Genomic DNA, 19,769 nt, shown 5'->3' with positions numbered 1-19,769 from the left:
TTATAGTTACAAGTAGTAGGAGACAGGAATCCTAAGGCAGGAGGCAATGTATTTTACCTGGCTGCTAGAGCATTTCCCGATGCCTTGCATTGATTCCTAAGTTTGTAGCCAAATGGCTATGATTTATTCACTCATTTATGGAATGTTTCTATCTAAAGCATGATGGGTAATGTGCCTGGTGAAATGAGCATAACAAATATGGGTGTCAAATTCTGTCTCTCCACAGAAGTTTCTCTCCAGGTTAAGGATTAGGGTCAGAGGCAAAGAAACATATAATCCACAAACATTGCCATAGCAAGAGAGCACTAAGAGGTGTCAGAAAAAAAAGCTCAATGAAAATCCACAAAGAAGGAAAGAGTGATCTGGGACAGCACGATGCCAACTTCTGGATGCTACACCTGGTGTTTGCCAGTATTTAATCTAATCTTGGAGGAATTCCCAAGCCCCAGGGAACCCCTTCCTCATGGGACATAAGGCTATCTGTCCATTACCAATGCATGCTGTCAGATGTAAGTCCAATTTAATCTCCGGGTGATTTTACATCGAAGCACATAAGCGCAGTTCAAGTAACTTCAAATGTTGGTTCTCTTGTGAAATAGTCTAAGAGGAAGCAATACCAAAAGAAAGGTCTCAGAGATTCTGGAAAACCCGAGTAGCTTAAACCATATTTTGGAATATTGTAGATGAATTTGAGATTGAGCTCCTGGGACAAAAAGAAGAGAATTCGATGAAGAAATGAAGATAATGTTCTCATACAGGAATGGAAAAGATGGGTTGAGCTCCCTTCGTAAAGGCATCGAAGAAAACAAGAACAAGGAACACCTCAAGAGAATTTTGCCACTTTCCACCTTAAACTTTTTTTTTTCTTGTTGATATTGTTTTGTTTCAATCTCAGCAGAAGGTGAGTATACTCTCCCTTATTTTTTCTCTCTACAGGGCTCTCTACCTCCTTGAAAACAAAATGGCTGCATTTTTGACAGGGGAAAGAAGGCCTATTTGAGTACTAGAAACCTTGAGAGGACCCAGGCCAGACTGGCTCTGCAGATTTCACCACCATTACTACCCTCTGACTCAAGACGACATCTCATCTAGTGCCTGACTTTATGGTAATCATAAAGGAAAGCTTACATTCAGCTTGAGGCAGCCTGCAATGCATGAAACTTCTAGGTCTCTGGGACAGAAGATTGACAGCATCTTCTCCAGGGAGCAGGGTTTGATCAGAAGAAGTGACAGGACTCCCCAGAGAAGAGGTCAATGTGAGAGTATTAGTTATGGGGGGGGGGAGAGAAATTCAAAAATAGGACAGAAAGGGGCCACAGAGATCAATCTTATCTGTAACCTTAAAGTCAGTGTTCCTTATATCTTTCAAATCCTCCCCCCATAATGTCACCATTTCTGCTTACATTCTTCAATGATCAGAAATCTTTCTTCAGAAATACGTACGCTATAGAATTCAGGAGGCAAACTCTGCTCCTCTTTATATATAATTATTACATTGTAATCTCTCCTTAGGGCCTATGTTTACACACACACACACACACACACATCACATACATTCACAGTTGGGCCTGTGCATTAATGAAACAGATTAATAAAATGTTTATCAATTTTTGAGCAGTTTATTTGCATCACACAATATCCTAAGAATTGCTATTATTTTTACTATGTCACTGATAAGGAAACTCTGTCATGGAAGAGAGTTAAGTTAATCAATAATAGCACAATTGCTAATAAGCAAAAGAGCTTGTATTCAGGCTTTTGATCCTGTATTCCATTTGTTCTAACATTGAAGTTTGACTTTGATATCATCTTACCTGGTTATCAAGGCCCCAGTTCAAATCTTTATTTCCCTATGATGTCTTTCTGAATACATCAATCTACACACTTCTCTGCTTTGAAGTATGTTATGATGATGATAATGATAATTTTAGAAGTGAAACATTTGAGAGTCTTTTGCAGTATATAGTATGGTGATGTATAATCACTTGCAAAAGTTATAAAATTTTATTTAAAAAATTCTTATTGAATGTTTGCCTGGCATACACAAGGCTCAGGGTTTAGTTTCCTGTATCACACATGCAAAAACACTTTTGGGGTCTTAGCCACAGATGGTGTACTCCTCCAAAGAACTCTCATTGCATTTTTGGTTCATCCAAATACATATTAAATTCACCAACTATACCATAAGCTTTAGGAGGCAGAAAATATCTCTTATATTCCCTCTTTATTCCTGTAGTTTCGGCTACGTCTTTATCCCTATAGAGGCAAGGCACATAGTATGTGTGCAATTAAATCCAGCTATGTGAGTCATAACAAGTTAAATCTAAGTCATTAGCTGTATTGGTGCCTTCTGTTGTTGTTTTTGTGGTTACTGAGTCTCAATTTCAGAATGTTTCTATTTCTCAAATGCTTAGACAATGCCAAGTCTTTTCAACTCCCAGGATTCTGGTAGATCTGCTTTTGTGCCAGATTTTAAGAGAGGCTGAGGAAGCCTAATGTGAAGAATAATTTTTACATCTATTTTTTTCTGCTGCTAATGTTCCATGTTGAGCCAAAACATGAACAACATTCCACCAGCCATATTGTAATACATTATAAAATTGAGAATTGCATTAACAAGATAATCTAATAGGTGTTCCTGAGACAGGAAAAATGTGCACTATCATTTTATAAAGGGCAAGGAGAAAATGGCATTCAATCGGACAGAATTTGAAACCAGGAAAAGAGAGTCCAGCCCAAATGAGCATCTGGGCTCCTTTCTGCTATAGACGTCACCCTCCCAACCGCCTGCCTGTGCCCCTGCAGCATATGCTATCATCTGGAAGATTTGGTTTCTGGTTATCATCCTGCTACCTCCCTGATACCTCTCTAAAGCATGAAAAGGAAGTTACTAATTGCATAAGTACAAAATCTTCTTGGAATGGGTACCATAAAGGTGACAGTTTTAATTTTTTTCTAACATTAGATGAATCAAATTTAAGAAAGTTTTCCATCATTGTATGAAGAACTGTCAGTAGAAAACTATCTCCAATGTTGGGAGAAAAATAAAAATGATTTAAATCATTCAACATACTTTGGCATATCTTAAAACTTCCTGGGTATTCTGAGAAACAGGATTAAAGCAAGCTTCCAAACTCTTCCTTGAGAAACTTATCCAAATCATCAAAAGGGAAGGCAGAGTGGGGAAATATATGTATCAATGTTTGATCTGAATCCCTGCAAATGTCAAGTGATGGGACCAAATAAAAAAGAATATGTGGGGCAGACACAGGAACCATTCCTGGGTGAGTGTGTGTTAGTATGAAAAATCAGAAGACCAAGGGTGATAGCCTGGGTCTCAGTGGGAGACATGAGTCTGCCCATTTGAAATATTCTTTCTTTTCCTACTCCACCTTGTCTATGCCCATGCTGATTAATAGTGTCTGCAATGTAGTGAAGGGGAAGCTACATAGTAGCCTGAGACATTTTCACACCTCAAGTCCACACTAACAGAAATGCCTTAGTGAAGATCAGTCCCTACAAACATAAACTAATATGCAATAGAAATATTTGAAAACTTGCCCACTAACCAGAGCACAGTCCAGAACCATCCTAGAACTTTCCAGTCTCCTCAAACAGAGCAGTTAAATGACTGTAAATTGCAATTAAATAAGGAAAGTAAACAGATTTGTAGAGGATTCCTTTTTAAAAAAATTATAAAATGTGGGGTGAAAAATGATGTATCAAGAATAGACTCAGGGCAAGGACAGGTTGCTGTCTTGGGAGAATACCTAATTCAAGCCTATAATCATAATGAAGATGCTAAGAGGGTTCATTAAGCACTCATACTTGGAACTGAAATAAAGTCTGTGGAGTCCAGGCTTGAGGACAGTCAAATCCCACAAGAAGAAAAAGAGAGAGGTGAAAGATGATAAACACAAGGGATGTCAGGAGATGTCATGTTGTGAAAACTGGTGCCCCTAAAGAGAAGAACAATCCAAAGAAAACAGAAAAAGTAATCACAAATATGATAGAAGAACTAACACATCACACTGACAGAAGACTTGCTCCTGTGGATGGAGAGGATTCAATGTGTGCCAAGTAAAATTAAGTCACAATATCTAAATGTACCCTCGTGAAATAATGCAGTCTAAAGGATGAAGGCAGAAGTTTACATGGATCTTCACGGAACAAAACATCACATATGCTCAATTATATGAAAATCTGTGATAATGCAATAAAAATCAGTTTTATATTTTCTCAATGAGAAGTAATTTGTAGACTTCTTGAAAATCTAATACAAGTTCTACTAATATTACTAAATAATTTGCTATGTTAAGTGCCCAGTGATATTTAAATACATGAACACACATACATACACACAGATATGTAAATACAGGTGTATACAAATGTTGAAAATTTGGGGGGTGTACCAGGTATTGTACTTCTGGAAACTTAACCACTGTGCCACATCCCTAGACTTTTCTACTTTTTGTTTAGAGACAGGGTCTCACTGAGTTGGTTAGAGCTAAGTTGCTGAGGCTGGCTTTGAACTTGTGATCCTCCTGCCTCAGCCTTCTGAACTGCTGGAGAATTGTTTTTTACTCCTTTATTTTAGATAATACAAAAAAAATGTTCCAACTTTTGGCATGTACCTTTGTTGGCAATGTCTTTACCATTATCAGAACTACTTTATGATGAATTAATCTATTATATTAAATTATAGGAAATTGTAAACTTTGAACTTATTTTTTACTTACAAAAAAAAAAAAAGAAAAAGAAATTGTTGTTTCTTGTTCAAACTAAAAGTCTTACAAAGTCCAGGATCTTCCATAAAATTCAGATATAATCAAGAGAAATTGTATAGAAAATCAGTAGTTATAATTTTAGTATTAGATCTTTTTTAAAAATGGTATGCTTTTTTCAATATTTGAATAAGGTCACACCCTAATGTTTTACACAATAATTTACAAGTGGCTTATTTTTTATGAAATCTAACACTTGCAGTCATATAGCATAGTGATTCAGACATAATGAAAAGTTTTTGGTAAAATCCTTCTCATTCTGATTTCATTGGGCATGTTTGGTGGGCCTCCAAAATAGCACTGATTGAGGTGTGTCAATCTAATATTTTCATGACAGAATTCTGTGTTTCACCTCTTATATGAGAGGTAGCTTAGGAACTACTGAAAATCAACTCCCTTTCTGATGAGATTAATTATTTTACTTTCATTTTATTGTTTTGCATGATGAGATGCCAAATCCTAAAAGAGAAAGTACTTAAGACTAATAAACTGTAGAATCTGTCAAGAGGTCATTCATATGTGAGATTCATAATTATAAAAGAATTTTGAACAGTAAGACCCATGAACACTTTTTGACTCAAACTTGTTAAAGAATATATACTTAATATATACAATCAGATTATAAATATTAAAATTTTGAAAGAAGTTATAATTAATAGAAGAATAAATAATTTGCATATAATGGATATTAACTAAAATCAGCTGTTACAACCTGAAGTAGAAACTGCATATTTAGCATGGATAACTTATTCATAAATATTATCATGGTGAAGTTTTTAAAAGCCTAGTTTTAATCCCACCTTAGTACTTTGTATTGCACCTGAGACCCTGGGTTTATTACTAAGACCTCTATGATAGGTCCTCTCCTTTACATCATGGGATGATACCTTAATCTACTTCTTATGATTGTCATGAAAGATGAGACACATTTGCTCAAGTAAATCTCTGTGAACAGGATCTGGGTACAGAATACTATGAGCATGTACATATCTAAATATAATATTGCATTCTTCATGATTAAAGGTTAAGAAATGTGGACCTGATATAGGAATTTGGTTTATTTTCATTAAAAAAAATAAAATATATATGTATATATATATATATATATATATATATATATATATATATATATTCACCTATAGTGTGTATCATTTCCTTTTAGAGGATCATTTTGAGATTTTTTTGATAGGAGATGATTGAGCTGAGGAATGGTATATGTAAAAAATTGTCACTTGGATATTTTTAACTACATACTAAATAAATTAAATGAAAATTACTATAGAATCCATTTTTAAAATTAATTCATATAGAACATTTGCTCTAGAATCTGTAGTTCCCATCCTTAGAATTGTTTTGGCAAATTGCCTGAATGTCCTAAGTTATTGCATACCAAGAAATTAAGAGAAATTAGAAGAAAAATAAAACTTTTTCTCTATTCAAAAAACACATTGAGTACCATAAAACTTAAAAAGTGGGCTACTTATATATTCACATATGAAACTGTTTTAGACTTTATATACTTTTTATTTTCCCTACAGTCTTTAATTTGATAGTGTGAAGTGGTTTTACTTGGTAACTGACCTATGGAAATAGCACATTTCCATAGAGCAGCACTATTAGTTACTACTTAGCACTATGCTGCCTTTTTAGCATTCAATCAAATAATTATTAATGTCAGAATTGGAGTCAGGATACACACAAACTCCAAATAGGAAGTACATTCAGCATTTGAGAATGTGTACTAAAATAAGTACCCAAATCAGCAGAAATAGTTATTGTTCACATCAATAATAAAAAATATGACAAACAGATCTTAAGAAAACAGAAAAAAATAGTCTTAAGTAACATATTTATAAGTTTAATAGAGATGACTCTATATGAAGGTCACATATGAATATTCCTCCAAATGTAGTAGACAATTCCAATTGTCAAGTAAATTTGAGTGTAACGATAAACTTCCTGCATAGATAAAAGTATCTTGGAGGCTTTATTTCACTATTATATACTGAAGAAGCATTTGACAAAGTATTGTTTTGATGATGATGATGATGATGATGATGATGACAATAGTAAGGACAACCAAGGTAGCGCTACTGTCTCAGTAGCACATGGTTCTTTCTAGTGGAAAAAAAAGTTTGAAAGCATAGGAGTCAAGGGACGACCTTGAAGAAGACTTCCAAGTAAACTCAAAGCTCTGTAAAACTGCATTTTGATAAATTCAGTGGGTAGAATAATAATGCTGTATTTTCAAACACACATAGGAGTCAAAAATGAATAGATTGAAAGGCAGAGGTTCTCCCCCCAGCTGTGCAGGGATCATCAGACCATTATTGAGATGCTTATCCTCTGCGAGATGGTTTGTGTTGAAATTATTTTTTTAAGAGCATCATTTCTCTTAGAAAAACTTCATTACTAATTTGCCAATTGAATATCCCATAAGATATTGGAAGGCATTAGTGAATATAGAGTGAGTATTTTGATTTAAAAAAACATGTGCATCCCCTGTTGTTCAATAATAATGGGGATGAATAACATCTACTTTAGGTTTTCAAATGTAATTTATGGTGATAAGACTTTTAGACAGGGGATGGATGAACGGGTGGATGATATACATACAGTTGAAACTCAGGTAATGATTGTGACATGTTTTGCATTAGGTTATGAAAATATGAAAACAATCAAAGTAATATTTTTAAAATAAGATTGAATTAGCAACCTCCATTACATCAGGTGTTCTGAGTTTCACATTACACACCTTCGGCTCTAGCTTGGAAGTTTTCCTGCCAAATAAACGCCAGGAGTCAAATCTTCAGTGCAGTAGGAGGAGGGTGATATTTAGGACATTCTAGGATTTGACATTGAATAACCTTTATATTGTCTCTTTAAAGAACAATGATGACAGAAGAATGTAGATAAATGAACTCCTGGTTTGTCCAATAATTTCTTCTATTCCTTCCACTCAAAATGGCTCAGTTTTTATTGATACAGTCTCTGCATATACTTATTCTTTTTTTCACAGATTTTTCTTTATCACAATTATATTGATTATTTTGTGCTTGATAGTGGATTATCTTGTTTATGTGAGTTTTTTCTCTTCTTTTTTTTTTTTACCATTTTATTGGAAATAACTGCATAGCATTTTCCTACTCCCAACCACCTGCAGAGGACATAGAATAAACTGAGAAGATATTGTAAGTCTTATAGATGGTGAATGCCATGAACATATAATACACAAAGCCCAGTAAACTCAGTGCATGACTTCTAGCATTCCTATTACCATAGGGCATTGGCGAAGGGGATCCAGAAAAGACTTGCACTCTTTAATGAAGTCACATACAAAAGAAATTGGTTCAGCTAGATGTTGTTCTGGATTGTAGTCAGGTAGTCAATGGCAGAGTATTCTAAAGGTGTCCTGATGAAGTCATATATCAAGTCATTTATGCTATGGATGATGCAAGTTGGTAGAGGATACACAGGAGCTACAATGGAGAGTTTAGTCATAGGAAGAAGGACTGAAGTATACCAGGGGTACCATATCCCATCTAGAACTCAGGGCCAAGCCTGACCTGTTAGCAATATTTAGACAAGCAAACCAGGCAAAATGTAGAACAAGACTCCTTAGCAGATTTTGAATGTTGCTCACAGAAAAAGTCATGTGTAAGGAAACATGGGTTAGAAGGACACTAATGTGTATTAAAATTTCCCCTCTGTGCTTTCCATATGAGACTGGTGTGGTCAAGTGGGGAAAGAAAATATGAGGAAAAACTTGTTCTTGACCCAATGAGGCCATGAGTATGGGTGTGAGGTCCTGTCCAGCTTAGGAGGACCTGGTCCATACCCTGACCTTGCCAGGCCTGGAAACGACTTTCTTGCCTCATTGACATGAGTAGAGTCACATAAAAGAGCTCTACCCTCCTCCATCCATGCTGAAGGCACCAGCTCAGGACTAGGTATAGTTCTTGTCCTTTTCCTACAAGCAGGATATATGTAGCATGGGGAGCAGAGAGGACTCATTTTATTGTTTGATTACAGTCCATTGACCATTTTAGTCATATACAATTACTTGAATGAATTGGATATAGAAATGTTTGTTTTTTTCCTCAAAGTAACTGTCACCATGATGCTTTATAAATGTTTATCAATAGTGAATAAGGTAACACCTCAATCTCATTGTTGATATTTTAAGAAGTGGGACTAGTATCCAACTTTACTTTTAGTATGATTTCAATGAAGGAAAAAAATAAGTCTAATTGCCAAATATGCAAATCCACAAGAATTTTACAGGACTACCTGCTTTTATGTCAATGTTACCTTTTTTTTTATGTTAGTCTGTGTTTTTAGTTAGGCTTAATATAGTAATCCTCACAATACTTAATTAAACAAGTAAAACAAAACAACAACAACAACAAAATATGCAAATCCATGGGCATATGCTCACACTATTATTACTCTCACTTACACATACTGCAGAAACGACAATACCGTCGACTCCTCATTCTTAAATCTATAAGACTAAAAATAAAAGCAAGACATTGAATCTGAATTCTTTTATTCAACCCTGTGACCCATGATAACATAAGGAAATCCATTTTCTGTTTAGTGAGACCTCATTTCCTAACAGATAAGCCTCCTGTATATTGAAATGTCCTCTATCCCCCCAGGCACAGGAACCCCAAACTTGAGAGGGATATTGATGTCTGTCCTGAGCATACGTTCTTCAGAAAATCTGTTCACATTTCTGTGCCCGCTTTTGCCCTTCTGCAAATTAATCTTGTAATACCCATTTCGAAAGAGTGATAGGAAGCTTTTGACATGTATAACAAGGACTTTGAGATCCTCAGATGAAAGAAGTCTCGGATGTACAAAAGCATTATCCTTATTGCATGTGCATTTTCTCCTATGGTCTAACTGAGGGGATGGATTAGGGGAGATTAATTGTGCATATGATCTGTCTAATCGGTTAAGGAGAGCTCAGAATGCTCATGACCTTCAAGAGCACCAAATAAAACAGCATGTGCCAAGACAGTTTCCTGAGTTTAGTTTATTGTTTTAGCAGAAGCTGACCTAGGTGAGAGATGAAAATTCTTATTTTGAGACAATACAACTGAGTAGAAAGAGAAAGGCAAAAGCCTTAGAAGTGTGTATATGTAATATGAATAAATACTCAAATAGATTTTGAAACTTAAGATAAAGATTGTTTAAACACTATGTTTAAATACTATTTCTCCCCATGTGAATGTGATTTATGATGTTTGTGAATGTGATATGTGATATATACATATATATGACACATACACACATATATATTCATATATATATATATATATGTATATATATATATATACACACACACACACACACACACATACACATAGATAAGTATTCATGTCCCCACAAATGGTTTTAAGGAGAGAGGCCACTGGCTCTAAACTCCCCATTCCTCTACATTTTTTTTTTTTTTTACTGTAGTTATACATTAGATTCAATAATAGGTGTTCAGTTCCTCCAGTCTATTGAGAGGGAAGTATGACACAAACAGGAAAAACTTCCCTTGGAAAGAAAGTCATGATTGTTGTTACAAAGATCAATAAAGTTAGAAATTATTAATCACAAGGACTTTAAATTGCAGTGTGAGTCCTGCCCTTCAGGTTTCCAACCTCTGTGTAAGTCCATCAACCAACCCTAAGAAGGAGAGTAATGTGCTTTCTTTGGCTTGATGAATATTAAAAATGTAGTTGTTTTTCTCTCCTGTCTAATAACCCCATTGTCCTTTTAATCATGCTCTATCAATCCAATCACATATGTGCTTTTAAATTAGGTTATATTATGCCAACATGGGCTCAAAAAGACACAGGTTGGAAACAGAAGCTAAGCCCTCTTTAATTGCTATCTGTTCATGGCCCAACTCATACACTGCACACTTTATCTGACTTCTCTCTTTCTTAATTCTTAAGTATCTTAAGCTTTTGAACTCAAATTATTAAAAATGCCTTGCACTTAATACTCACAATCACTTGCCTACTTTTTTTTTTTTCAGTATAATTAGAATAAATTCTTCCTCCACAAATTATGTCCAATGTTAAATGATGTTGTATAGGACAAGACAACATATGTTTAATAATAATAACATTTTGATGGATCATACTTTAGCAGATTTTGGCAAGAAGTCGAAAAGCATGATGTTTTTAACTAGAAGTACATAGTTATAACATTCACTTAATTTTCATAATAGGTATTGATACTAATATTTTAAAACAAATAACTTGTTAATTTTTGTGTATCAATATAATAGTCATGTACACACACACACACACACACACTTCACACTTAGATCATTTGCTGTTACAAAAAAATCAAGGACCATTGGCTTTAGAATATTAGTTGTATAACTAATAAGATGTGTGAGTATCCAGGAGAAAAGAGTTTCATCTTTTAGGGCATGAATTTCTTGGATTCTTGCATGGCAAAATCACGACTGCAAAGCAGATGTCATTTTTCTACATAATTTATTTTATTTTTATTTTGTGATCATACACAAAAAATTGAATTATATTTATGTATATATATATATGTGTATATATATATATATATATATATATATATATATATATAGCTTATATTCTTTTTTGTTTTAATTAGTTACACATGATAGTACAATGATCTTGACATACAATTGAATCAGATGGGATATAATTTTTCATTTTTCTGAGTGTACAAGTTGCAAAATTCCATTGGTCATGCAGTCATGTATATACCCACAGCAGTAATAATGTCTATTTTATTCTGCTGTCCTTTATAGCTTATATTCTTAGATATACTTTGATCTTCCAACAGGTATATAAACCTCGTCCATATCATATATTCTCCATGATACATCAGGTGTTCGTAGAATTTCTAAAATACTTTTTACAGATTGTACTTAAAGCATATTGTACATGATACTTCCAAGATGTGAGAAGGCAGAAAGCCTCAGTTTATGGATAAGCTCTGAGTTAATTATGTAACTAATAAGACACAGAAGATGAACTTAAACCATGTGTTCCAATGCAAATGTTCTTGTTACTATCTCATGCTGTTTCTCACATGGACTAATAATGCAAATGGCATTTGCTAGAAAAAAAAAAAAAGGAAACTGAATTGGGAGAATTACCTAAGGTTTTTAGAGGGTACACACTCTTCCTGTGCAAAGGATCTAAGAACTGTCACTCTTCCTAAAACTAAAGAACTCAGAGTAAGTCCTTCACCTCCCCTTCATTTACCAGTTATATAGTGATCAGGGCATATGGTAAAGATTGAAAAAGTAGAAGTATGTTCATAAGCATTCACTTATAAAAAAAATTCTGGAGTCCTTATCACCATTGTGATTTTAAATAGATTACAAAAATCTATATAGCAATACCACTAAATGTATAAAGGTAATACATATCAATTCTGATCACAGGTTATAATTCATATCAAACAATGAATACATATTTTATTTCATCATCATCAACATCAGCAACCCAGGTGTTATAATTGATTTACGTGCTTTTGTATTTTGAAGTCAGCAAATACCCTCATTGAAGGTCACTACATTGACCTGTATACAGGCTGAAGAATGGTTTACAGAATGAAGACTGTTGACTGATTACTCCAGACTGGACCTCTAAACCGTTCTGTAACATCATCTCAGAACCGTCACTACAGGAGAAGGTTTTCTAGCACAGCTACTTATAATGGTCTTTCCCTCACTCCCTCATGCGCACCAGAACATTGGAGACAAGACTACCCTTGCTGCATCTGGCCTTGCACCTAGACACTTCAGTGGTTTTCTAATTAGTCTGAGCTGAATATTATTGTCATGGCCTCTAATCCTGAAAAGATCTTCTCTACTCTGTGCCTGCAGTCCCACTATTAATGTTTTATTTATCTGAGTTAAATGTTGCCCTTTCCCAACTGTCTTCATTTGAATGCAAATTTTACAGAAACAAATATCATATTAAATAAATATGAATATATTTATCACATCATTTTGCTTTTCAAGAGAAAACAGACAAAAGGAGAGTCCTTGGTGCCTAGGATAGGAGGAAGACTTTGCTTTGAGGATAAAGGCCTTAAAAGGAAGGTTAACTTAACCTTTACATTACAGTAAGTGAAATTTTTAAGATGATGGCATCCTCATGTCATCCTAAGCCACTGTTTGCAGCTTGGTTTTTGTTTTTACACCTCTGGGTTCCATGGCTTTATTTTATTCCCTAATGCTACACATACATTTCAGAGTCCAATGAATAAATGTCACACTCCTTGCTTTCTGCTTATAGAACTAACTCCAGCGTCCTCTGAAGATATGGCCATCAGTTAGCGCCTACCATTTATAGGAATGAAGTATGTATTAATGAATATTAAATAATAAGATAAATTGGCAAGTACTCAGTCGTTTTGATTCATGCAAGCTATAACATTTATATATACATATATATGTTTATGTTTTAGGGTACATGAATCAGAATGCATAAGAATGCTTGCAATTTATCTTGATTCTTAATATTTATTAATGTATAATACTAATAAATTTTAGTACATGTACTTATAAATTTTTAATATATTTGTACCAAGGGTGAGTAAAGTGAGTAAATATTGGAAATAAAAAGAGCAAAATGATAAATGCAACTCCTTCTACACACTACTTAAAGTTTGTTTTTTGAGTATGACAACCTTTCAATGTCAAAGAAGTTTTTAAAGTCTTTTTTTTTCTTCTTTCCATTCCTGTTCTGTTTTTCTGTTGGAGTGATTACAGAAATGCTGATATTTCAAGGAGAGTTGCAAATACTGAAGGGTAAATTAATCCAGATCTTGAAATCATTGGAGCTGCTCTTTATAGTTTTGCAGTTGGTTCATCATCATATAATTCATCAAGTCACTCATCATTTATTATATGTTTATCTGCCCATCATTTTTATTAAACAAGGTCAAAGAACATAGTATCCACTCTTGTTGGTAATAGGGAGAATAACAACAAAAAACAGTAGCATCAACAGCAATATGTATACCCCATTCTAGCTTCCAAAATTCATTGATATACATTGGTGCCATAGAATAAAACAGCAACTAGTTAGGGAGAAGGTCATTATTATCCCCCATTCTACATTAATAACACTGGAAGTCCTGGGCAAAGTCACATGGAATTTAAGTCATGAAACACACTAACACTCAAGATTCTTAAATCTTTACCTTGATTATTTTCACCAGGCTACCCAGCCTTTCTACAGCAATAGTGGCAGCATTCTATGTAGATCCAGAGGAATGAAACAGAAAGAAGAGTAAGCCACATCAAATTAATCCACTATTTATTTTTCCTTGTATGGGTTTTGCTTTTAATGATTAATGAACAACAAATTCTTTACCCCCTAAAAGATGGATTAAAGAATGAGCCACTGGTACATATTTAAGATGCCCATACCAGGTATAAATTTGCAAATTTCGGCTCTAATATCTTTATACAGAATAAAGCATAATTTGAGAAAACATGATTTTTGTGAATAACCACGTATTAATTGATAATGTGTTTTAGAAGCCAAAGTTTAACCCATTTTTACATGTATTCTCCAAAACACACACACACACAGAAGCACATGACTGCACATGTGTGTGCTAGTGTACACATAAAATCTTGAAATACAAAACAAAATCTGTTGTTCTCAGAACTCTCATAGAACTACCTTTTCATTCACTTCCTGACTGGAATCCCCTAGAGGGTTGCAAAAGAGGAAATGTGTAGCTATTCTCTACTTGAACATATGGCTTGGCATTGCTTACAGTGACCTTGTGTTAGCTCCTAACCAGCTTTGCTTGGCCAGCCAGCCAGCCATTCTTGACTTCACTATAGTCATCAGGGCCTAATGCCTCCTTAATGATAACCTAGTCTCATCCCTGGAATGTTAATGACCTCACCTCAGGAGACAGCTTCACATCTTGGCTGAAACACAAACTCCCTTAGCTTCAAAGATTAATCAGAAGCCTGCAGCTAATAATAGACTGCCCTTCCCACTCCCAATTTTAGTGCCTGATGACTGGAACAGGTTGATAAGTATTATTATTGAGTCATGGACTTGGAATCATCCTCAAAAGGTCATTTAGTCAATCCCCTCACCTCCTAGAATAGTGCATTTAAGCCATCCCATTAACTGACCATTCACTTAGAGTTGATTTTAAAATGCCTCTGTGTCCTGGATAGTTATGCCTGGTTTCCATTTGCCAAAAGTCAAAGAAGGAAGCAGAATCACACCTACAGGACAACAAATGAAAATAGCATCTTTATATTTCTTTTCAGACATTGTTACAGCAAAATGGGCATCTATTGGGCATGATCACAGAAGGCATATGGGTAAATGTCAATCCCCTAAGAACACAACCATGATCTTTGAGATATCGAAGAGAAATAGTATCCAATTCTCTCTGTCCCTCAATTTATACATGAAGAAAATAGAGGGGAAAGAGAGCTGTAGTCTCAAAAAGGAGTTATTAATCTATAATTGTGAAGGTTCATAAGAAGTAATCTACCCTGTATGAATAATGGCCAGGGTATCTCCATATCATGTACAACTGCAAGAATAGAATCCTTATTAGAATGTTATACTCCATATGTGTTTAATATGTCAAAATACAACCTACAGTAATGTATATCTAAAAAATAACAAATTAAAAAATAGGAATAAGATTGGCACAGTGGCACAGGCCTGTAATCTTAGCCACTCTCTTCAATTTCAAGGAAGCTGAATCAGGAAAATCAGAAGTCCTAGACCAGCCTGAGAAATTTAGAAGACCTGTCTCAAAATAAAATAAAAAATAAGACTGTGGCCGTTGCTCAGGGATACATTCGCATGTGAGGCTCTGGGTTCAAAAATAAAGAGACAAACAAAGAAACAAGATGACACTTTATATCCAAAGCACCTGTGCAGATGATTTTCCATGTGGCCAGAACAACTTCTCCTATCCTGGCCCCTCTTTTTAATGTGACCTTGCAAACTTTCCTATCAAGAACTGGAGTTCCTTTTCTTCCACTTCAAATCTAGGCGGCCTTGTAACTTGCTTTGACCAAAAAAATTCAGTTATTATGTGTATTATGTGCCCCCTGAGCCTTGGCTTCCCAAAAATCTTGCAGCCTTGCAGCCTTGTTTCTTATCCTCTTGCTACTCTGAGATCATCATGGAAAGAAGCCCAGTCCTCCTTGAAGTCATATCATCCCATGGAGAGAAAGAGGACCAACCATCAGACAGGTGAGTAAGACCGTCTGACAAGTGATCATCTGGACACTTCAGCTTCATTGTCTGAAGCCATAGACATAAACTTCAGGGAGACCAGCCCAGCAATGAGCCTTTGATCAACACACAAAATTGGGAGAAATAATAAATTGTTGTTGTAAAGGGTTAAAAAAAGGCTTCTTGATTTTTGAAGAAAATAAAAATAAGTAACCAAGTGTGTTGAAATATATATATGATAAGGGTGGTAACATCAGAGTAGGCTTACCCTGAGTTATTGTCAGCTTCCTCTTCAAGATCTCTTCTACCTGCTCTAGAAAACATGATAGACAACCAATGAGTCTCATGTATGTAAAAAGGTGTTGCTATTTCATCTCAACATGGTCACTTATGAAAGTTTATCACATGTTCATGTTGGGATGGGTTTGAGGATTCCACTGATATCTTAATGTATAAAAGTGGGAAGTTAATGAGGAAGTTTTATCTGGTTTACAATGAAAAAAAAATCATCCACTTTCTTAAAGATTTTCATCAAGGACAGAGTAAATTGTCTCAGGCAGAAATTCACTTATTTTGATTTTTATATGGCAGTGAATATTTCTGATCTTCTCATAAAATGTCAGGTTTATTATCTGCCCTAATACTTGCTAACTCTGGGACCCCGAGGCAGGCACTAGACCACTCTGAATTCAGTCCTGTTAGTAGAAATAAAATCAATAAAATAAAATATCTCAGAGCACTTCTTTAACTTTAAAGTATTGACATATCTGTAGTTGATACTAATATTTGTTATGGGTTGAATTAATTTCACCTGAAATTTATATTTGGGGATTCTAACTGGCAACTCAGAATGTGATTTTATTTGCAAAAGTGCCTTACCAGTGTAACAAAATTAAAAGAAGTCTTTAAGGAGGGCCCTTGTTGAATATTGCTGCTGTCTTTATAAAAAAGGGAAAATGTGGACAGAAACAAGCACACAGAGAAGACAGTATGAGGAGATGCAAGGAGATGGAAAGTAAGGACTGGAGGATTGTTTCCTTAACAGTTTTCAAAAGAATTTAAACCTGCCAACACCTTAATTTTGGATTTCTAGTGACACGACGTTTTCCTAAGAAAGTAAGACGTAGAGATTCTGAGGGAATACAAAGGGAGCCAATGCATATTTTGCCCTACACAAAGGAGACACTAGAAACAGAGATAACGCATTAATAATGTTTCCTGATTTTCCTCTGAGTATGTTACATTGGACTTTTAAATGTTATTATTGAATTGACATTTCCAATACTAACATCTAAAAAGATGTTGAACTCATGCACATCGTCTTTTTAAAAAGTAGGAAACACAAATTGCCATTATTCTAGATTTATCCCCAAAAGAACAAATTTTATTAGATGAGACCAAAACAAATCCTATCTTATACCTCATGACAAGTAATGGTTTCCTAAAGAAAGAGAAAATATAAAAATATGGATGTCATCTGGCATGTCAGCAGTATTTTGGGCATGTAACCTTCAGTTCTGTAGAAGCAGAAGCTAAAAGGAGGTTTAACATAAATGGGATTTCTGAAAAGCATAGGGGAAAGAATTTAGAAAACAGGAAGGAAATGAGCAGAGGTAAAACGCCATCCTCAGCCTAAACACATAGGAGCCGTCTGGAGTCTAAATTATACATAATGCTGTGTCCTAATTGAAGGCAGGGGAGCTGAGCTTCCAAATCCCAATAGCAGTCAGTCATTAGTGTTGGTTGGGAAGACACTTCTGACCTGCAGGTAAACTGCATCCCTCACACCAAAAGAAATTACTGCAAGGACCACCACAGGTAGGGCACATTGAAAACCAAATGGTGGAGTGATAATACAGGCAGATACAAATGGGAAAAGCAATTCAAAGGCATTGGGGGGACATAGCAATGGCTACAATGCCCACTGAACTGGCTGGTTTATTTTAGATTATTTCGAATTCTTTCTTGTTGAAATAAATAAGGAAGTTACTATGACTAGACACATTTTCAGATCTCTGTCTATAAATTCTATAGGTAAGGGACTCCTGCTAGTTTCATGGTAATAATCATATTTACTTTTTATTTTTGCTGTCACTTTGATTGTATCAATTTTCACATGTAGGAAGTAAGTAAAACATCTGTGCACCATTTTAAAGAAAACAAAAACAATAGTGTACACGGGACTCAGATAAAGAAGGAGAACAGTACTAGCACCTTTGAGCAACCTGTGTACTTCTTTGATCACATTCTGCTCCTCCCCTAGGAGAGATCCTGTGAGGTTTTTCTGTTCATGAGTGCTATAATTTTCTTTAATTTTATCTAAATCATCATTTCAATCCAAATGTATGAATTGTTTCACTTGACATTCTTTGAACATGGTCTAATTTTAAATTATACAATGTGATTCTCTCATAACATGCTATTTTGATCAATATTATGTTTTTCAGCTTTCTCTCTGGAGATGGTCCACATTCTTCTTCGAATGTGCTTCTGCTTTCCTAAATAAACATCTATCTATCACTTTGATGAGAGGGAGTTAAAATTATTTTCCATTTATTATGCTGGGAGTCCTCAGGATCCTGAATTGAGTTTCCCCTTCTCTCCTGAACTCTGGCATTCTTCTTTGGAGACATCTCTTCCTCTTTGACACATCTAGGTGTGCTGCCTGAAGCACTTTGGTGGTATTGACTCTGGTTTTACAGGTCTGGGGTCTCAGGTCATCACAAAAAAAGATTTTTTTTTAAAAAAAAATCATATTCAAATGAGCCCCTGGAGAATCTAGAATTCCTGAAACAAGTTGGAAACTTATTTGTTTCCCCATTTGTGGTGCTTTATTGTTGTTGGTGTATCTTTTCTTTAATGTCCCCTATGTGAGTTATTCTAGAAAATATTTTCTCTCCCTGTGCTCAGATAGGTAGTCTCTATGTCATCTAAAACTGTTGATTTTGTCATTCCCATTTAGTTCTTACATTCAACTGTAGATGTTTCTTGTTAAATGATTAATTTTTTTACACAGTTAAAGAAGCCCCAATTGTTCTCATACCTAAATTGTATCATACAATAAGATCTCCCTTATACCAAATTCCACAAACTGAAGCTAAGTTTCAAAATACCTTATCCTTCCAGAATGATGAATTGCACCTCTGTTATCTCTCCTGCAATCCAGTTTCTCAACTTAAAAGAACAGAACTGCCAATGCTTGTCTGTACTTTGTGTATTTAGTAAGTTAGGCAGTTGGTTAATTATTTTCTACTTCATCCAGAGAGCATTTAAACATGCTTTCCTTCAGGTATGTGCTTGCTTAAAAAGCCAATTGAGGTTTCCATAAAGCAAAGGAGAATTAGAAGTAAGGGAACTGATTAAGAGAAATGCAAACCCTACTATATAACTTTATAGAGATGAATGAATTTCATATGCCATTTTTAAATTGTTCTACACACACACACACACACACACACACTCACCAAAGATAAGAGTAGTATATTTTTGCATTACTTATTTTAAGAATTGAAAGGATGTAGACAAAGAAGTCAGAAAGGATTCTCTTCCCTTCATTGTGACTTAGATTCGGTAGTTGTTACTAACAACTACACAAATTGACTGACTACATTATTGTTTATCATTGTGGAAACTGGTAGAATTCATATAATGAATAGTTTGCAGTTGATATTAGCAGGTCTCCTTCTCAGTCATGTAGATGAGGTATAAAGTCATTGAATTCATTTTTAGAGACCTAAACAATGACAAA

The sequence above is a fragment of the Callospermophilus lateralis genome, chromosome 17, assembly GCF_048772815.1.
Source record: "Callospermophilus lateralis isolate mCalLat2 chromosome 17, mCalLat2.hap1, whole genome shotgun sequence".
Lineage (NCBI taxonomy): Eukaryota > Metazoa > Chordata > Mammalia > Rodentia > Sciuridae > Callospermophilus > Callospermophilus lateralis.
This window is presented reverse-complemented; position numbering follows the sequence as displayed.